This window comes from Abramis brama (assembly GCF_963993115.1).
Source record: "Abramis brama genome assembly, chromosome: 14".
Classification (NCBI taxonomy): domain Eukaryota; kingdom Metazoa; phylum Chordata; class Actinopteri; order Cypriniformes; family Leuciscidae; genus Abramis; species Abramis brama.
In genome coordinates, this window is record NC_139976.1 from 22,323,052 (window position 1) to 22,331,244 (window position 8,193).

Genomic DNA, 8,193 nt, shown 5'->3' on the forward strand with positions numbered 1-8,193 from the left:
TGGGTTTGTCAGGTAGTTGTGAAGGATGCAGGATGCAGTGACTATAGAGTCTGCATTCTCTGGCTTCACATTAATCCTTGTATGGAGTACCCTCCACCTGGATGACAGAATGCCAAAAGCACATTCCACCACCATCCTTGCCCGTGACAGTCTGTAATTGAACATTTGTCTCCATCGTGGGATTCTGTTCCCTGGAAAAGGTCTCATCAAATATGTTTTTAGTGGGAATGCAGCATCACCCACCATGGTGTATGGCATTGGGCCCTGTACACCAGATCCTGGTAAAGGGAAGTCTGCAGGGACAGACAAACCTTTGGCCTCCATGGCTCTTCCAAGAGCAGAACTACTAAACACTCCACCATCGCTTGTTCTGCCGAAGTCTCTGACCTGGACAAACGTAAACCTGTAGTCTGCATCTGCTAGTGCTAGAAGAACTATAGAAAAAGTCCTCTTGTAATTAAAAAACAAGCTACCAGAATGTGCAGGTGACACAATGGTAACATGTTTCCCATCAATAGCACCCAGGCAGTTTGGGAAGTTCCATTTTTCCCAAAATGTGGACGCTATGGCTCTCCACATGTCCTCTGTTGGTCTAGGGAACTGTGATGCTATCATCTGCTGCTCAATTGCTCGACAGGTCATGTGGACAGACTCAGCAACGGTGCTTATGCCTAGACGGTACTGGAAGGCCAGGCTGGTGAAGCTCTCTCCAGTTCCCAGAAATCTGTGGAAAACAATCATATATAACATTGTTTTTTTTGTTTCTGTATATGTGTATATATATATATATATATATATATATATATATATATATATATATATATATAAATAAATATATATATTAGGGCTGTCAATCGATTAAAATATTTAATCGTGATTAATCGCATGATTGTCATGAGTTAACTCGCGATTAATCGCACATTTTTATCAGTTCTAAATGTACCTTAAATTAATACTTTTCAAGTTTTGAATACATTAATCAACATGGGTGTGGACAAATATGGATGCTTTATACAAATGCATGTTTATTATTAGTGAAACCATACTCAACATAGCATGAAGACTAGACATCTATCAAAGGTATCATAGTGTCAAAGGTCATATATGTTTTTCAAAGAACTTCATGTCTATTAGACACATGAAAAAAATAACATAGAAATACCAGGTTCCCATTACTTCTCTTTCTTTACTCAATTTACTTACACAAGCCTGTTTACATTTTCGCACGACAGGGCAGCTCACTTCTTCTGAACATGTAAAATTTACATTTATTATTACTGAAACCACCCTAAACATAGAGCATAAAGAACATAGACATGTTTTTCAAAGAACTTGTTCATGTCTATTGAACACATGGGAAAAAGAATATAGAAAAACCCAGGTTCCCATTATTTCTCTTTCTTTGCACTGAGCCAGTTGCTCAAACAGACGAGCCTGTTTACATTTTCAGATGACAGGGCAGCTCGCTTTTTCTGAACAACATGTCCTGACAGTGAAAACAATCTTTCACAAGGTATGGATGTGGCAGGTGTTGATAAGTAAATGCGTGCAAGGTAGGCCATCTCACTGTGTGCCCCTTCATGTTTGGACCACCACTGCAGGGGACAGTCCTCTATGCCAATAGAGGGCTCTGCCTTGTAGCGCTCCACACATTTCTCAATACATTCCTCTTCATCATCATCAGATGAAGACTCTGGCACAGACATGAGACATGATATCTTCTTAGGTGGCTCAGTTGTCACTGGTTTATCTCGCTGTGCAAGCCCCTCCCCCCCCCCCCCATTCTGGAGCAAGGCACAGACTGAACTCCACACCTCAGCTCTGTCAGCCCTGCTCAGACATTTGAGGTCCTTAAACCAGTGCTGTTGCAAACCTCCAGTGCTGTTGCAAACCTCAGCCATGTGGTGTTGTTTTTTTCCTTCCGTTTGTCCATGTCTGTTGTGAAAGTTTCCTTAAACTTAATCATGTATGCTGGGTCATCTTCTGAGACCTCCATCACACGTGATAGATGACACAACGCGGGAGGCACAACTGAGCAAGAAACAAACTTCTCTCCTCCTAAAAGTTCACTCACATACCTGGAATAATAGAGAAAAGCACTTTAATTAGACATAATGAGTCTCTCACTCACTTTCAATCTCTCACTCTGACTGACACACGTGTATACACACACACACACACATACACACACACACACAAACACACACACACACACACACAGAGACTTCCCCACTTTTGACACAACCTTACTTTGACTGAGAAACATAAATAATAAGAGTATTAATAAATTACCTGCAGTGTTCCAGCACAGTCTCCAACCTCTTCAGTTTATCAAATTCAGCTGCTGTTGGCATGCTGATGTTGTTTGCATGTAGGGCCAGTGCATCTCTCAATGGTTCTTGATTTCTTTGAACACGCTTTATCATTTCTAGGGTGCTGTTCCATCTAGTTGACACCTCCTGTATGAGTGACTCTTTCTTTTGAAGATGTTCAACTTGCTGCTGTTCGAGCTCGGCTGCGTTTGCAGGGCTATGCTTGAAATGACCCACTACTTTCCTACATTTTGCCAAAGCGCCGTCAAACGGGCTGTTCTGGAGAGAAACTGTGATAGCTCGGTGGAGGCTGTGTGCAATGCAAGGCATATGCTCGAATGGGAGCTGCCTGGCCGCTGCAATCATGTTGCGTGCACTATCAGTGGTCAGTATTCTAATTTTGAGTTCAATGTTCCACTGTCTGGCTACTTGAAGAAAGTGCTCAGCGCAAACGTCAGCATAGTGTCTCTCGTCTGTCTTCATAACGGTCAAAGCGTGAGACCGAAGTTTCCAGTGCGCGTCAAAATAATGTGCTGTGACACCGAGGTAGCTATGGTTACTGAGGGAAGTCCAGTAATCTCCGGTTAGCGCAACCGTGTTTGTCTGTCTCAACGCCTCCTCAACTTTAGCTTTCTCCTCTTCATATAAGTTATGAATCTTACTTGTAACGGTGGCTCTTGAAGGTAGTTCATATGTAGAATCATTAGATGCGATGCGAATAATTTCAAGTAGACCCTCGTCCTCCACTACATTAACTGGTCTACATGCTGTAGCCACCCATTTAGCTATCGTTGAGGTGAGTCTATTGGTTGTGGAGTTGTCCATCGATCTCCGCTGCAAACTATCCATTGTGGTCTGCCGCTGGCGAGGGGGAGGGGAGCTCTCTGCGTCCGTTGTATGCTTCGCCATCAAGTGATATTTTAAACTCGACGTGCTGCGGTGATAACTTAATTCACATCGACAATAAATGCAGACAACTTTTGTCTTGTCGACAGAACCATCAGACATCGTTTTGTAAATGAATTTTCCGTTCAGAAGACCCTTTTCTTTCTCCATTTCTGCTGCGGAATTCTTTACGTCTATCTCTTTACGTGCATCTCTATCTCTCCAACTACGGGCTAGGCCACGGGTCAAACAGATAATGTGCGCTGCGTTAATCGCGCATTAAAAAAATTAGTGCCGTTAAAATGAATTTGAGTTAATGCGTTATTAACGCGCTAATTTTGACAGCCCTAATATATATATATATATATATATATATATATATATATATATATATATATATATATATATGGATAAATTTATATATGTAATACATATTTTTCATGTATTTTACAGTGAGTGAATGCAAGCGAAGATGGAAGTTGTTGAGAGATGCTTTTGTCAGAAACAAGAAACAAAAAAAAAATTGTGCCCAGTGGTTCTGCAGGTGCTACAGTCAGGGAATGGAAGTACGACAGAGTAATGTCATTTCTGTTGCCGTACATGCAGCCTAGAAGGTTAGTATGGCATTGTTGTTGACCTTATGTTTTACCTTGCTATTTAGTGTCTTATTTTCTTTCTTTATAGACAATCAGTACTAAATAGTCTTTCACTGAGCATGAGTATATTATTAATTGTGTGTAATGTACAACAGTACTTATGTGTTGGGGCCATATATTTATATCATATATTAATTAATTTAATTGCAGTTCCAGACACACTTTGCAGAGTGAGCTGGAACCTCTGGACATGACTGTTGCTGAGGAGGAAGTGGAGCCAGAGTTTTCTGAACTCACTACACCTTTCAGTCCCCTTCCTACCATACAGAGGCCTGCAACACAGAGGCTAGCTGAAAGATCGGCTACCCCCACACTACTGCCTAGCACCTCCACACCACAAATAACAGCTCACAGAGCTGACACCCCTACCCCCACCCTTCATCCTAGGGTTCAAACACTGATGACTGACAGTCAACAATACAGACAGAAGCGGAGAAGAACAGTTTCCCCAAATACAACGGAGCAACAGTTATTGGACATAATAACACAACCCACTACTCCTGTACCACCAAAATGTCCCCACACAGGAGGATGAAATGTATTATTTTGCCCTCAGTTTAATTCCAAAACTGAATCGATTGCTTCCCAGAAACCGTTCCAGGGCACAAATACATATAATGACCTACCTGGCTGACCTGGAGTTAGAAGATGAGGTTCAGAGGCAACAAGTGACAGCAGCACACACAGTGTTCCCTAGCAGAGGAAGCCAGCACCCACAATCATCTGGATTTCCACCTATTCACCCCACACCCACCTACCATGAGGAACAAACCCATCACCCCCACCAAGTCACACCTCCACCAAGGTTCACCATGCCTGAACAACATTCCACCATTTACCATTGACTGTAGTACAGTTTAACATTCTAAAAGTATTTTTTATTTACTTAATCCATAAAGTGGGAGAGAGGCAACGATTGTTATACATATAAAAAAATGTAACATACAATACACATTTGTGTGTTCCATTTATAAGAAACAACTTAGTGACAGATCTTCATTCATCCCATTAGGGATACATGTGTTTAAGTTAAAAATATACCAAGCCTCTCGTTGCAGGAGGCGGTTCTCACGGTCTCCCCCTCTTGGAGACCGATTAACAACCTCTAAACCCATGAATTTGAGCATATTTACATCATGTCCCGCAGTGTTAAAATGCCTTGCGACTGATGATTTGTCATCGTTCTTTCTGATCGCGCATTTGTGCTCAAAAATTCGGGTTTTGAGTTGTTGCTTGGTTTTGCCCACATAAAGCAGCCCACAAGGGCACGTCAGTAAATATACAATAAAAGTGGATAAACATGTGATTCTGCCCTTTACTTTGTATATCCTGCCTGTTTTTGGATGTGTAAATACATTTTCTGTGAGCATAAAATTACATGCTACACAGTTCAAACACTTGAAATTGTCGTGTGGAATTTTAAAGGGGAAAGGCGACTGGGTAGGTGCAGGGAGGTGCGATCGCACTAACCGGTCTCTCAGGCTGGGTGCTCGTTTATAGCAACTGCGCGGCGGATCCTGAAAAGTGTGACCTATGTCCGGGTCACTGCTTAAAATGTGCCAGTGACGATGCACAATGTTCTTTAAGCTATTTGAAATCTGACCATAAGTGGATACAAATGTAACTGCGTTGTTAGAGCTATTCTGATCGATACGTTTGGTCATCAAATCAGCATGTTGGATACTACGCGCGCGCTCTAGACAATCATGCACCAAGTTATCTGTATAACCCCTGTCAAGGAATCTTTGACATAGTTCCCCCGCTTGTCGCTCAAAAACCTCATCATCATTACAGATACGGCGCACTCTCAACAGTTGGCTATAAGGAAGACTACGTTTGAGAGAAGGTGGATGGAAACTTTGGTAGTGCAGAAAGGAGTTACGATCCGTTTCTTTGCGATAAATTTCAGTGTGTAGCGTGTTATCCACCTTCCTCACTAAAACATCCAAAAAGGGCAGGACCTTATCATCATGAGTCAATGTGAATTTGATAGAGGGCAGTCTAGTATTTACATAACTATTAAAAGCAATCAGTTCTTCTTTTAAACCCAACCACACAAGAAATGTGTCATCTATGTATCTGTACCACACTTTCAGATATTGTTTAAAAGGATTGTGGTTATAAATTAAATCATGTTCAATTTGACTTATTTTCCTATTTAGCACCAAAACTTTGGAACAGTCTTCCTACCATTGTCCGGGAAGCAGACACACTCTGTCAGTTCAAAGCTAGATTAACCCTCTGGGGTCGACAAACGCGCCCGTGCGTTTTGCTGGATTTCCGTCACATTGTAGCACAATAAACTTAAATTACTCCGTCATTTATGGTCATACAAAAAAAAAGAAATATAAAAAAAGAATCTGTGATATTTCTACTTTTGTATGTGTCCACTTACAATCAAATCAAAACATTGTGCTTTTGTAAAATAAAGAAAATAAACAGGGTGTGCTTTCTGCCTCCCCGTCGCGGTGAACTTTTTTTTCTTGAGCACGTCTATAAACTGAAACCAAACTCAGCGAATACTTGTCACATATTTATGAGCCATATACCTTTATAAACATTTAAATGTGTACTTTTAAATGATCAGATTCAAACTGAAAACAAATATTCTCTGTTTAAGTAATTTGTATAAAACCAACAAGTTTTTACAACAAGATGTCCAGTATCTCAAACACTTGCTCATTATTTTTAATTTGACCATGCCCACACGCGCAAAAGAGATTCACATGCAAATCTCCACATGGAACGCGAACGCGCTCGTTACCTCAAAAACAAAGCACCAAAAAACTTCACAAGTCTCTGCTTTTCGTCGAGTTTGAAAGACGCGCCGTGAGCTTACATTGGATTTACTTCAGAAGAAGAAGAACGCGATTTGAAGACAAGAAAGATGTAAGGTAAGAAATTCTTACATATTAGTTTGTTATTGTTGCATAAATTTCACATTGCAGTTGAACTGTTGCTAGATATATGGTGAATATTATAATATTTAGACCCGTGTTTACTGTTACTGTGTTTGTGGATATCTGCTCAAACGTAGATATGTATATGGTAACCATAATGTTTCATATTTTGGATCGCGATCGCGTTTGAATGTATCATATTTTGGAATGCGATCGCGTTTGAAAAGCAAAACGCACCAAACGGCTTCATGTTTTTACTATTATCTCATTTCATATCATCATAACGAATGGAAACATTTGAAGTAACATATGATAGTCAATATATTTTTCTCTAGCTTAGCTGTTACTGAAATCTTTTGGAAGATTTACAGGCTGCTATAGGTTATTGTTATTATTATTTTATGCAGCACTGCGCATAGCCTATGCCTACAAGGCACAACAAACCTGGTGTTCATTATATTATATATTGTTGGAAACATTTGTGTGTGTGTGTGTGTTTGTGTGTGTATTCTGTGAATTTTAAAAAGCAATTTTAACCAGAAAAATCTAAAATGTTTTCCCAAAATCGTGCAGGCCTTTCTCTTGATATCAGTATGTTCACTTTTTTTTTCTTTCAGGGCCCAGATGCCACTGAGTCCTGCTGACTTCAACATTCACATGAGTCTCTGTACATGAACATGGTAAAGTGAAAATCAAACACCTTGGAAATGAAAGGTATGTACAATGTTTTTAGGAATGGCACAAAGGTCTCTGTCTTTGGATCATTGTTTTCAATAAGTGTTTTTTTGTCATTTGTTTTGTATCTTTGGATTATGTTGTGTTGTAAATAAATCCAAACAATCAAAAAGCCATTCTTTTTTAAATATCCTCATTCTTTGTGCAAGGTTGCTCAGAATGATAGGGCCTGATAGCTCCTAATAGGGCCGTTAGGGGAGGGTCTTTGTCTTTCTCAGGTGTGAAAAGCTTACATATTAATGACATATTAATTACATAAAGCTTTCTCACACAAAACACGTCGTACAAATTTTAAATCAATATATTGTCTTATCTGAATGAGCAGTCAGGGCGATTTTCACATAGTTTTGGAGCAAATATTCTAGGCTACGTGATACAATTTTCAAAAGTCTTGTGAAGAAATAATCAGTATGGGTTTCATGGGCTTATTTCAGTGAGAATTTTTTTTTTGTATTTTCACAAACCACGCATAAATGTCATTATCTCAAAACTACAAACTTTTACATACATGCTGCTGATATATTATTGTAGCAGAGTTTGTGCTGAATACAGTGTAATCAGACTTTAGCCATGAAAATGTCACAAGTAACAGAAATAAGCACAAATGTCAGAGCATGTCAGAACACCTCCAGGGCCCAGAAAACAGCTCAGACCCCAGAGGGTTAAAGACACATCTCTTTGACCTAGCATTCACATAGAACATTA

The 8,193-nt window shown here is 39.9% G+C and overlaps 1 pseudogene across 1 annotated transcript; it reads left to right on the top strand.

Annotated features, from left to right (window-relative positions):
- The first annotated feature begins 3,797 nt into the window (after nucleotides 1-3,797).
- LOC311096536 lies at nucleotides 3,798-4,698 on the top strand (annotated as a pseudogene). Its single transcript has 2 exons — nucleotides 3,798-3,811; nucleotides 4,004-4,698. The product of its transcript is annotated as an uncharacterized misc_RNA (transcript).
- The last annotated feature ends 3,495 nt before the right edge of the window (nucleotides 4,699-8,193 follow it).